Here is an 8,321-nt window from a genome sequence, read left to right as displayed (position 1 = left end):
TCCTACAAAACATGGTCCTTCGAGCCAGAGCCTTACTGTTGTCATGGATTCACAGCCATTAGATGAAACTCTTCGACATTCAGGGTGTGACACTCGACCCCCTGCTCATTTATCAGATTATGAAGTTCAGTATCCTGGAGCTAAAGGTGCTGCATGTCAAACAGAATCCACAAGTCAAACAGAATGCATGCATCATCAAACAAAGGACACACATGGGTTGCCGGAACATGGGAAACATGAACTTGACAGTCAAAGAGGAGATGACGTAACAGATTTGGCTGACCCTGTCCCTGCTGATCAAGCTGAAATCATGAAGGAACTTTTAGTGACAATGGGGGGTATTCAGCGTCTTATGGATAGATCATCTACTCCCCATTCCTCCTCTAAATATTCATCCAAATCTGAGTCATCTACAGGGAGGAGACACCCGACAGTTTCTCAAGTTGAACAGCAAGCTGCTCACTTTCCAAGTATTAAATCATCACAGCAGTCAACTGGTCTGCCATAGGTCAGCCGTCATCCTGTTGCAGTTACTTCTGCTGTGCCCCATCTTCCTAATTTGTCAATCCTTGATGCTGCAGTTTCTTCACCTGGTCTACCCAAGACAATCCTTTCCTCACAAACCCTGCTACCTCTTAGTTTTCCTGCAGCACCACTGGAGGGCCATCCACAAAGTCAGTCTGTTCAGCCTGTGAATCCTCCAGCTGAAAATCCTATTCAGCCTCTCGTTTCCTTTTCCTCCCAGCAGAGGCAGTGTTCTCCTCTAAGACCTCATCCCTCTGCTCCTCATAGCCACCAGGAACAAAACCTTTGGCACCCCCTACTGGCAGAACATATGCCTACAAGCTTGAGGGCCCCTCCTTTCCAGACCTTACTAGAGAAGATGAAATACAGTACAGGATGCTGCAGATGGCACTCAGTAATCTACTTGATCCTAATGAGATGGAGCACTTTAAATACCACATCCTCCTTGATTACCTGAAAGTAGACCAAGCAAAACGACTAGCTCTTGCTTTCTCCTATGCCTCTAACCCATACACCCAAGCCATCACTGCTCTTGATCAACATTATGGGCAACTGAGACAACTGGCATTGAAGGAGCTAAGGGCCCTATTAGAGCTGGTGATGGTCATGCTCTTGATCCCCAAGAGCATATGCTGGGACTGATGTGGAATTGCAAACATGACCTTTTCAAGTTCAAATACAGAACTGTGGAAGTACATTCCATAACAATGGGACACATCTACAGAGTTCTTGCTCATCTCTATGATCCATTAGGCTACCTCCTTCCCTTCACAACTCGTGCAAAAATTCTAGTTCAACAGCTATGGAGAAAGGAACGAGAATGGGATGATCCCCTTCTTCCACATGAACTCCTAACAGCTTGGAAATCCTGGGAAGAACTCAACTACCTTCCTCAGGACACTATTCCTAGCTGTTACACTTCCAAAGGGTTGGATGCTCTCACTACAGTTTGAGACATCCTTACTTCTGCGATGCTTCAGAACATGCTTATGGTGATGTTGCATATTTAAGATCAGAAAATGAAGGCCAAGTCAAGTTGAGTTTAGCTCTAGCTCGTTCATGTGTCAAAAGGACAGTTACCAAGATTGGAGTTATGCGCAGCACTATCTGGTGCACGCCTCTGCAACCTCATCATGAATTAACTCATATTACCAATCAGAGCAACTACACTTTGGACTGACTGTACAACTGCACTCCACTGGCTTCAGGCAGACTCTTGTCACTTTAAAGTATTTGTAAGAGCCAGAATTTAAGAAATCCAAAATCTCACCAACAGTCAAGATGGGAGATATGTGGATTCAGCTAATAACCCTGCTGATGATGTTACAAGAGGCAAATTCTTGCCAGATATCCTAGGTCCAAATAGAAGGCCCACCGGCCCACCATCCCTGTTTGGAACCCCTGATACTTGGCCCAAACTTCAATCTGCTGAACCTAATGATGGTCAAGCACAGTTGAGAAAGTCTTACTTCTGTGGTGCCATAAATACCAGTGCTAATGGTTCAAGCACCACTAGTTTCAAGACTTACCAGGAGCTTCTGGATGTAACTGCCCGATCCCTCTCCAGTGGAAACCCTTCTGCAGCTGACTACCTGAAAGCAGAACAGGAAGTCCTCCGACAAGCACAGATGGATAGCTTTGGTGAGGACTTATCCTGCCTCCACTCACATAAACCACTCCCTTCACACAGCCGCTTACTCTGCTTATCTCCAGAATTGTGCAGTACCTTGGGACTCATCCATGTTGGAGGTCGACTGTGGCAAAGCCATCAGCTGGAATCTGGGTTGATCCATCCAATTGTACTGGATCCTACTTACAATGTAACGAAACTGATCATTCAGGATTATGATTAACAATTATACCACCCTAGCTCAGAAAGACTCTTTGCTGAAATACGTTGGAAGTTCTGGATCTTGAAAGAACGAGAGGCAGTATGCTGACATCAGCGTAACTGTGTTTCATGTCAGAAGTGGAGAGCGAAACCAATCATTCCAAGGATGGCTGATTTGCCAATTGCTAGTCTCAGGTTACTTAAACCTCCTTTCTACTCCACAGGAATGGACTGCTTTGGACTATATAATGTCAGGATTGGCTGCCGATCTGAGAAGAGATGGGGGATCATATTTAAATGCCTCACAACACAATGTGTGCATCTTGACCTCCTTAATAACATGGATACTGATTCTTTCCTCATGGCCAAAACCATTGGTGCACAAATGGTCACTGAGGAGGTTTTGAGAACAGCATTGATTTAAATTGAAGGCATTCTCAATTCGAAACCTCTTGGCTATGTATCCTCAGATATTGCTGATGTTGATCCAGTCAACCCCAACTTTCTCATTATGGGACAACATGAGGCAGCACTTCCTCAAGTATCTTATGTGGAGTCAGATCTCCTCAGTCGACGGCGTTGGTACCATGCCCAGATATTGTCTGATCACTTCTGGAAACACTAACCGAAATCTTACCTACCATTACTTCAAACACGGCACAAATGGCAAAGGGACAAACCAGATCTGCAGTTGAACTCCATTGTGATGATTGTTGACCCCCAACTACCAAGAGCCCTGTGGCCTGTAGGAAAAGTGACCCACCTCCTACGAAGAAAACATGGCTGCATTAGGACAGCTGAAGTTGCAGTGAAAGACAAGTCCTATGTCCAGCCTGTAGCACATCTAATCCCACTTCCTGCTCTCCCTGAAGACAACCTTTATTTATGGTTTGGTCTTTAATCATATTTCTCACTAGAAATCCGGGGGCGGCTGTAGTAAAGTTTCCTGTTTTCTTTATTTTTCCATTCCTTCACCTACTTCACTTCCTTTCCTCATCACCGATTGGCTCTTGATTTCACCCACACCGCCTCATTATCTGATCGAGTTCACCTGGTCACCACAAGGTTATTTAGAGCTCTCACATTCATCCATTCTCTCCTTCACCATTGCATGGAGTGGCAATTCTGGTAAGAATTTTTGTTCTTACTAGGTCCTTGACAGTCTGAGAACTTAATTTTTCATTTTCTACTCTTCTCTAAAAAAGACATGAAACTACTTTGATTTGTTGTATAGTTTAATCTTTAATCTCCATTTGTTTTATTTCAGATTCTGCAGCCCACGTGTTCTATTTTGATTGCCTTTCATTGATATTCAAGAATAAACCTTCCTGAGAGTGGAGTTTCATGGTTATATTTTTCCTGCATCTTGACATGATAGTCTCTCACTCTCTCTCTCACTCTCTCTCTCACTCTCTCTCACACACACACACACACACACACACACACGCGCACCTCCTACAAAACACTTGTCCTAATGTGACCCTGTGACAAAGAGTGCCTCGTCACCTGGCTTGTAAATATGGCACCATGCACTTTTGACTGTTAGGGGTATGGAAACACATGGACTTCAATAATTGCACAAGCACTTTAATAGGAGCAATAGCACTTTATTTTAGATTTGCACAATACATATGATAATATTGCATTTTGCACATGTGTATGGCTAGACTTTGCACTATTGATTGATGAAATATTTGTCTCCATATTGTCCTTTTTAATTTTGATTGGATGGCAGGTGCTGTGTAGGCCATGCAGCTCCACCTGAAAGAGAGGGACATGGGAGTAAATGTGCAGCCATGTTTTAATGAATAAAACAATGAGCTTCGGGTTAAGCCAAAAGAAATAGTAATGTAATAATAGTTGATGTAATGTGTAGTATATGCGATAAGTGTATGAAGGTGCAATGAGGGAGCATAAAGTGTGTTAACTACTCACCAGTCTCTTTGTCTTCAGTGTGTTCGGGCAAAAGGCTTCCCCAGACAATGGACCCCATGTTTTATAGTTCCGGGGGTAACCAAGTGTAAATTGGTGTGGGGTGGTTTAGATGTGTGTATTATATTGTGGTAAATGTAATGTGGTTTAGTGGGGTTTCGTTTCATTGTTAGTGGAAGAAATGAATATGTATTTAGGGGTGTGAGGATGTGTGTATATGTAATTATATGAAAAGAGAGTGTTAATATGTGAGCAGGCAGTGGATCCCTGTAAATGAAGTCTCCTGAGATCATTAGCCGAAACACAGTATAAAAAGGCACCATTTTGTGTGTTGCTGGTCTTATGCTGGGTGATGCTTGCTCCTGAAGATGGATGAATAAAAGGCCACATCTGTTACACATGCCAAACCTGCCTGTGAGTCATTTTATCGCTGTATTGTCCAACGGTAATTGTGGTTCATCTTACAGACCCATTGAATTTTTTGATGGCAGCGCATCAGGTTGTAAATCCTCAGTGGTTGCTCTTTTGGGTGCTTGACTCTGGATGACTGGTGCTTGTTTTTTCCTGTTCTCCACCATGCTTAGTCTTTACTTCACTGCTGCTGTCTCTGTCTTTTTCAGTGTGGAGAACTTTCTTATATCTGGCACTCTATGCCACAAACATTGGGTTCAGTATTGGCTTCTGAGTGACTGGTTCAGGATTCCTGAGGGGTGCTTGTGAGGTATCAGAATGCTCTCTCTCTTAAGAGTCTTCCATGGAAGTAGTCTCTGCTACCCAACCGGCAGTACGTTCTGACCGATCAAACTCAGATTCAGACACCAGAAGACTTCCTTTTACTGCACCATGTTCTTAACTTGGTTCAGAACCACTGTCAAAAGAAGACTCTTTCCATGTTGTGGAACATAACATCCGCTGGCAGTCTGGGAATATGTGTGGCCGTTCCCCATGGGATGATAGGGTGTTGTACTTGACTTTTTCACCCCCTGGTCTGCATGGATCCTTTGTAGGAATCCATAGACACAGAAGTACCTATCCCACAGCCAACGTGCAACTTGTCAGTGGGTCCTTGCACACGCTGTGCCATTAATCATTTTCAGTTCCTGTCATTGTTTTAGGGTTTTAAGCACCTTTACTGTCAGTCCAGCTCTTTGTCTTCATGAAGGCCATCTCCCACTGATGACAAATGAGATAACCTGTGATAGTGTGGTCCTCCTCTCTGTTCTTCCTGGAGCTGTTCAAGTAAGAAGACAGGCAGGACACTTTGACCTGGTGGGACTAGCCTCTCTAGGTCTTGAGCAAGCAAAGACACCACACATATTTTGCTTTGAACTTTGGTCCCACTCAACATTGCCTTCCAATACTGCGGACACCTCACCATCGTTCAGAGAACAATGTTGCAAGTTCCCAGGTGAAAGTGAGGATTCAACACTCTGGTGGTTGGCAGTAGCTCTAAATGCCTCTTGGACCGCACCCTCTTGAACTTGTTGTGACTCCTCCAACAACACTTCATATGACTCATTCCTCTGGCAGACACGATTTCAAAAAAGGGCCATCGGCTTAAAGCATCAGCAAAAATATTCTTACTGCCAGATATGTACTTGATACTGAAGTTGTTTGGTGACAACATGGCTACCTATCATTGCTCATATGTGTTGAGTTTGGGTTTTGTGAGGATCTAAGCAGATGATTAGCGGATTATTCATCTGTCCAAACAGTAAAGGTGTGTCCCTTTAATCAATGGCTAAATTTGTCACTATGGTGTTGTATCCTCTATTTTGACAAACACACCCGGAGCATTGAGAATGTTAACTGTTTCAGGAAAAAAGCTAAAATAACTGAAGAAAAAAAATGTCATCGATCCATCCATTTTCATCTGCTTATCCAGGGTCAGGTCGCAGTGGCAGCAGGCTAAGCAGCGAATTCCAGGTATCCTTCTCCCTAGCAATGCTTTCCAGCTCCTCCTGGGGGTTCTCAAGGTGTTCCCAGGCCAGTTGGGGGTACATAATCCCTCCAGCGTGTTCTGGGTCTACCTCCAAGTTGGACATGCCAAGAAAACCTCCAAAGGGAGGCGCCCGGGAGACATCCTCACCAGATGCCCGAACCCCTTAAGTGGCTCCTTTCGATGTGAAGAAGCAGCGGCTCTACTCCAAGCTCCCTCCAGATGTCTGAGCTCCTCACCCTATCTCTAAGGCTGAGCCAAGCCACCCTATGGAGAAAACCCATTTCAGCTGCTTGTATCCATGATCTCATTCTCTCGGTCACTACCCAAGGCTCATGACCTTAGGTGAGGGTTGGAATGAAGATCGACTGGTAAATCGAGAGCTTTGCCTTTTAGCTCAGCTCCCTCTTCACAACAACCGTCCAGTAGAAGTCTGGATTCCTGCTGACGCTGTACTGATCTGCTTGATCCGCTCCATCTTACCCTCACTTGTGAACAAGACCAGAGGTACTTAAACTCCTTCACTTGGGACAGTGGTGATGGTGATAGCAAAATAGATAAAATAATAATTGTGACATTATTACTTACCTTTTGCATTCCAATATTACTATAAATATAAATAATTCAGTATATACCCCAAATTTGGAGTAAATAGAAAGACATCTTTTTATTATGCCGTTTTCCCTTCCATGTCCATCATTTATCCCTGTAGAGACCAGACACTGTACGTGTACATTACATACCCACTCTTGAACTACATGTAGGTTAATTATACACTGTGGTTAATAATTTTACATCTTACTGGATAATTTACTGCGTGTCTTCCCTTGTTTTAAAATGCCCTGATAAGATTTTGTATTTATTTATTTATTTGACCAGGAAAAGTCTCATTAACAGCCTTATAAATAAGAACAAAAATAAGAATATATACCTCAATTATAATACCTAAATATCTGTACTGAGATACTGACTGAACTCACAAAGTCCTGAAAAGTGGTGATGGATGGAAGGTTCAGTGGCTTTGAGTTTACATTTGAAAACATGAGTGCTGTTTTGTCAGCAGTCAAAAACAAGTTTTAAATTGCTGATTCCCTTTAAACAAGGGAAGAACAAAGGTAATTTTCCATATGAGAGGTACTTCATCAGTGTCCAGAGAGAGAGATTAAAACGTGATGTGATGTGAGGCTCCAGTTTATCAGGACCTGTCAAGACTGTAACTAGATTAAAATTAACTAGATTAAAATTTAAGGATTGATTTACCATATAACGACAATCAGAACAAAACTCTAATGACTAATATTGAGACAATTGAACAAGGACAAGATACAATGAAATGCTCAATAAAACATTCAAGCATTTCTGTCCATAACAATACACAGTCAAACCTCTATGCAATCTCTATTTCCAGCCAAGGATTTAATAGTTTTCCAAAATTTCAAGTATAGTAGTTGAGATTGTCTGAAGTTTCGGTGAGGAAATGATCATCTTTGCAGCCCATCTATTGAAGATTTTTTATGTTTAAGTTTTGACTTAGACTTAATGAACACAATAAAATCACCCACCTTTTTTGTTTAATAATCCATGCCCTTTCACCCAAAGAACCTTGAAACCATTTATTATACTTTGATAAGAAAAGCGGCACTGCTTAACCAGCCTGTTGCTATTACTTATGCAAATTTCTCAACAGTGGGAAGGCCCTAGATTACATCTTTTCCAGCTCATGATTGTTCTCTGTATTCTACACTTCGTAACAGGAGAATGTTTGAACAGTGTTTTTAGAGAGAAAAGGAAAACTCAATAAAGACACATATGTCTTCTTGTATTTCAATTACAGAAGACCAGTGGAGACTCAGAGCTGCAGGAGATCATGAAGCGGAGGCAGGAGAGAATCGAATCTGGCAGCAAAGACTGAAGCTGCTGACCAGCATGACCCAACCTGAAGCTTCTTCTTTAAGTTTTGACTTAGTGTAACTGAACACAGTAGAATTAATCACCATTTTTGTTCAATGATCCATATCCTTTCATCCAAAGAACCTTGAAACCTTTTATTAAACTTTGATAAGAAAAGTAGCAGTCCTTAAAAGATGTACAGTT

This window comes from Trachinotus anak, unplaced genomic scaffold (genome assembly GCF_046630095.1).
Source record: "Trachinotus anak isolate AG129_WGS33_773 ecotype Australia unplaced genomic scaffold, CSIRO_AGI_Tana_v1 ptg000002l, whole genome shotgun sequence".
NCBI classification, from domain to species: Eukaryota; Metazoa; Chordata; class Actinopteri; order Carangiformes; family Carangidae; genus Trachinotus; species Trachinotus anak.
Note: the sequence above shows the minus strand (reverse complement) of the source record.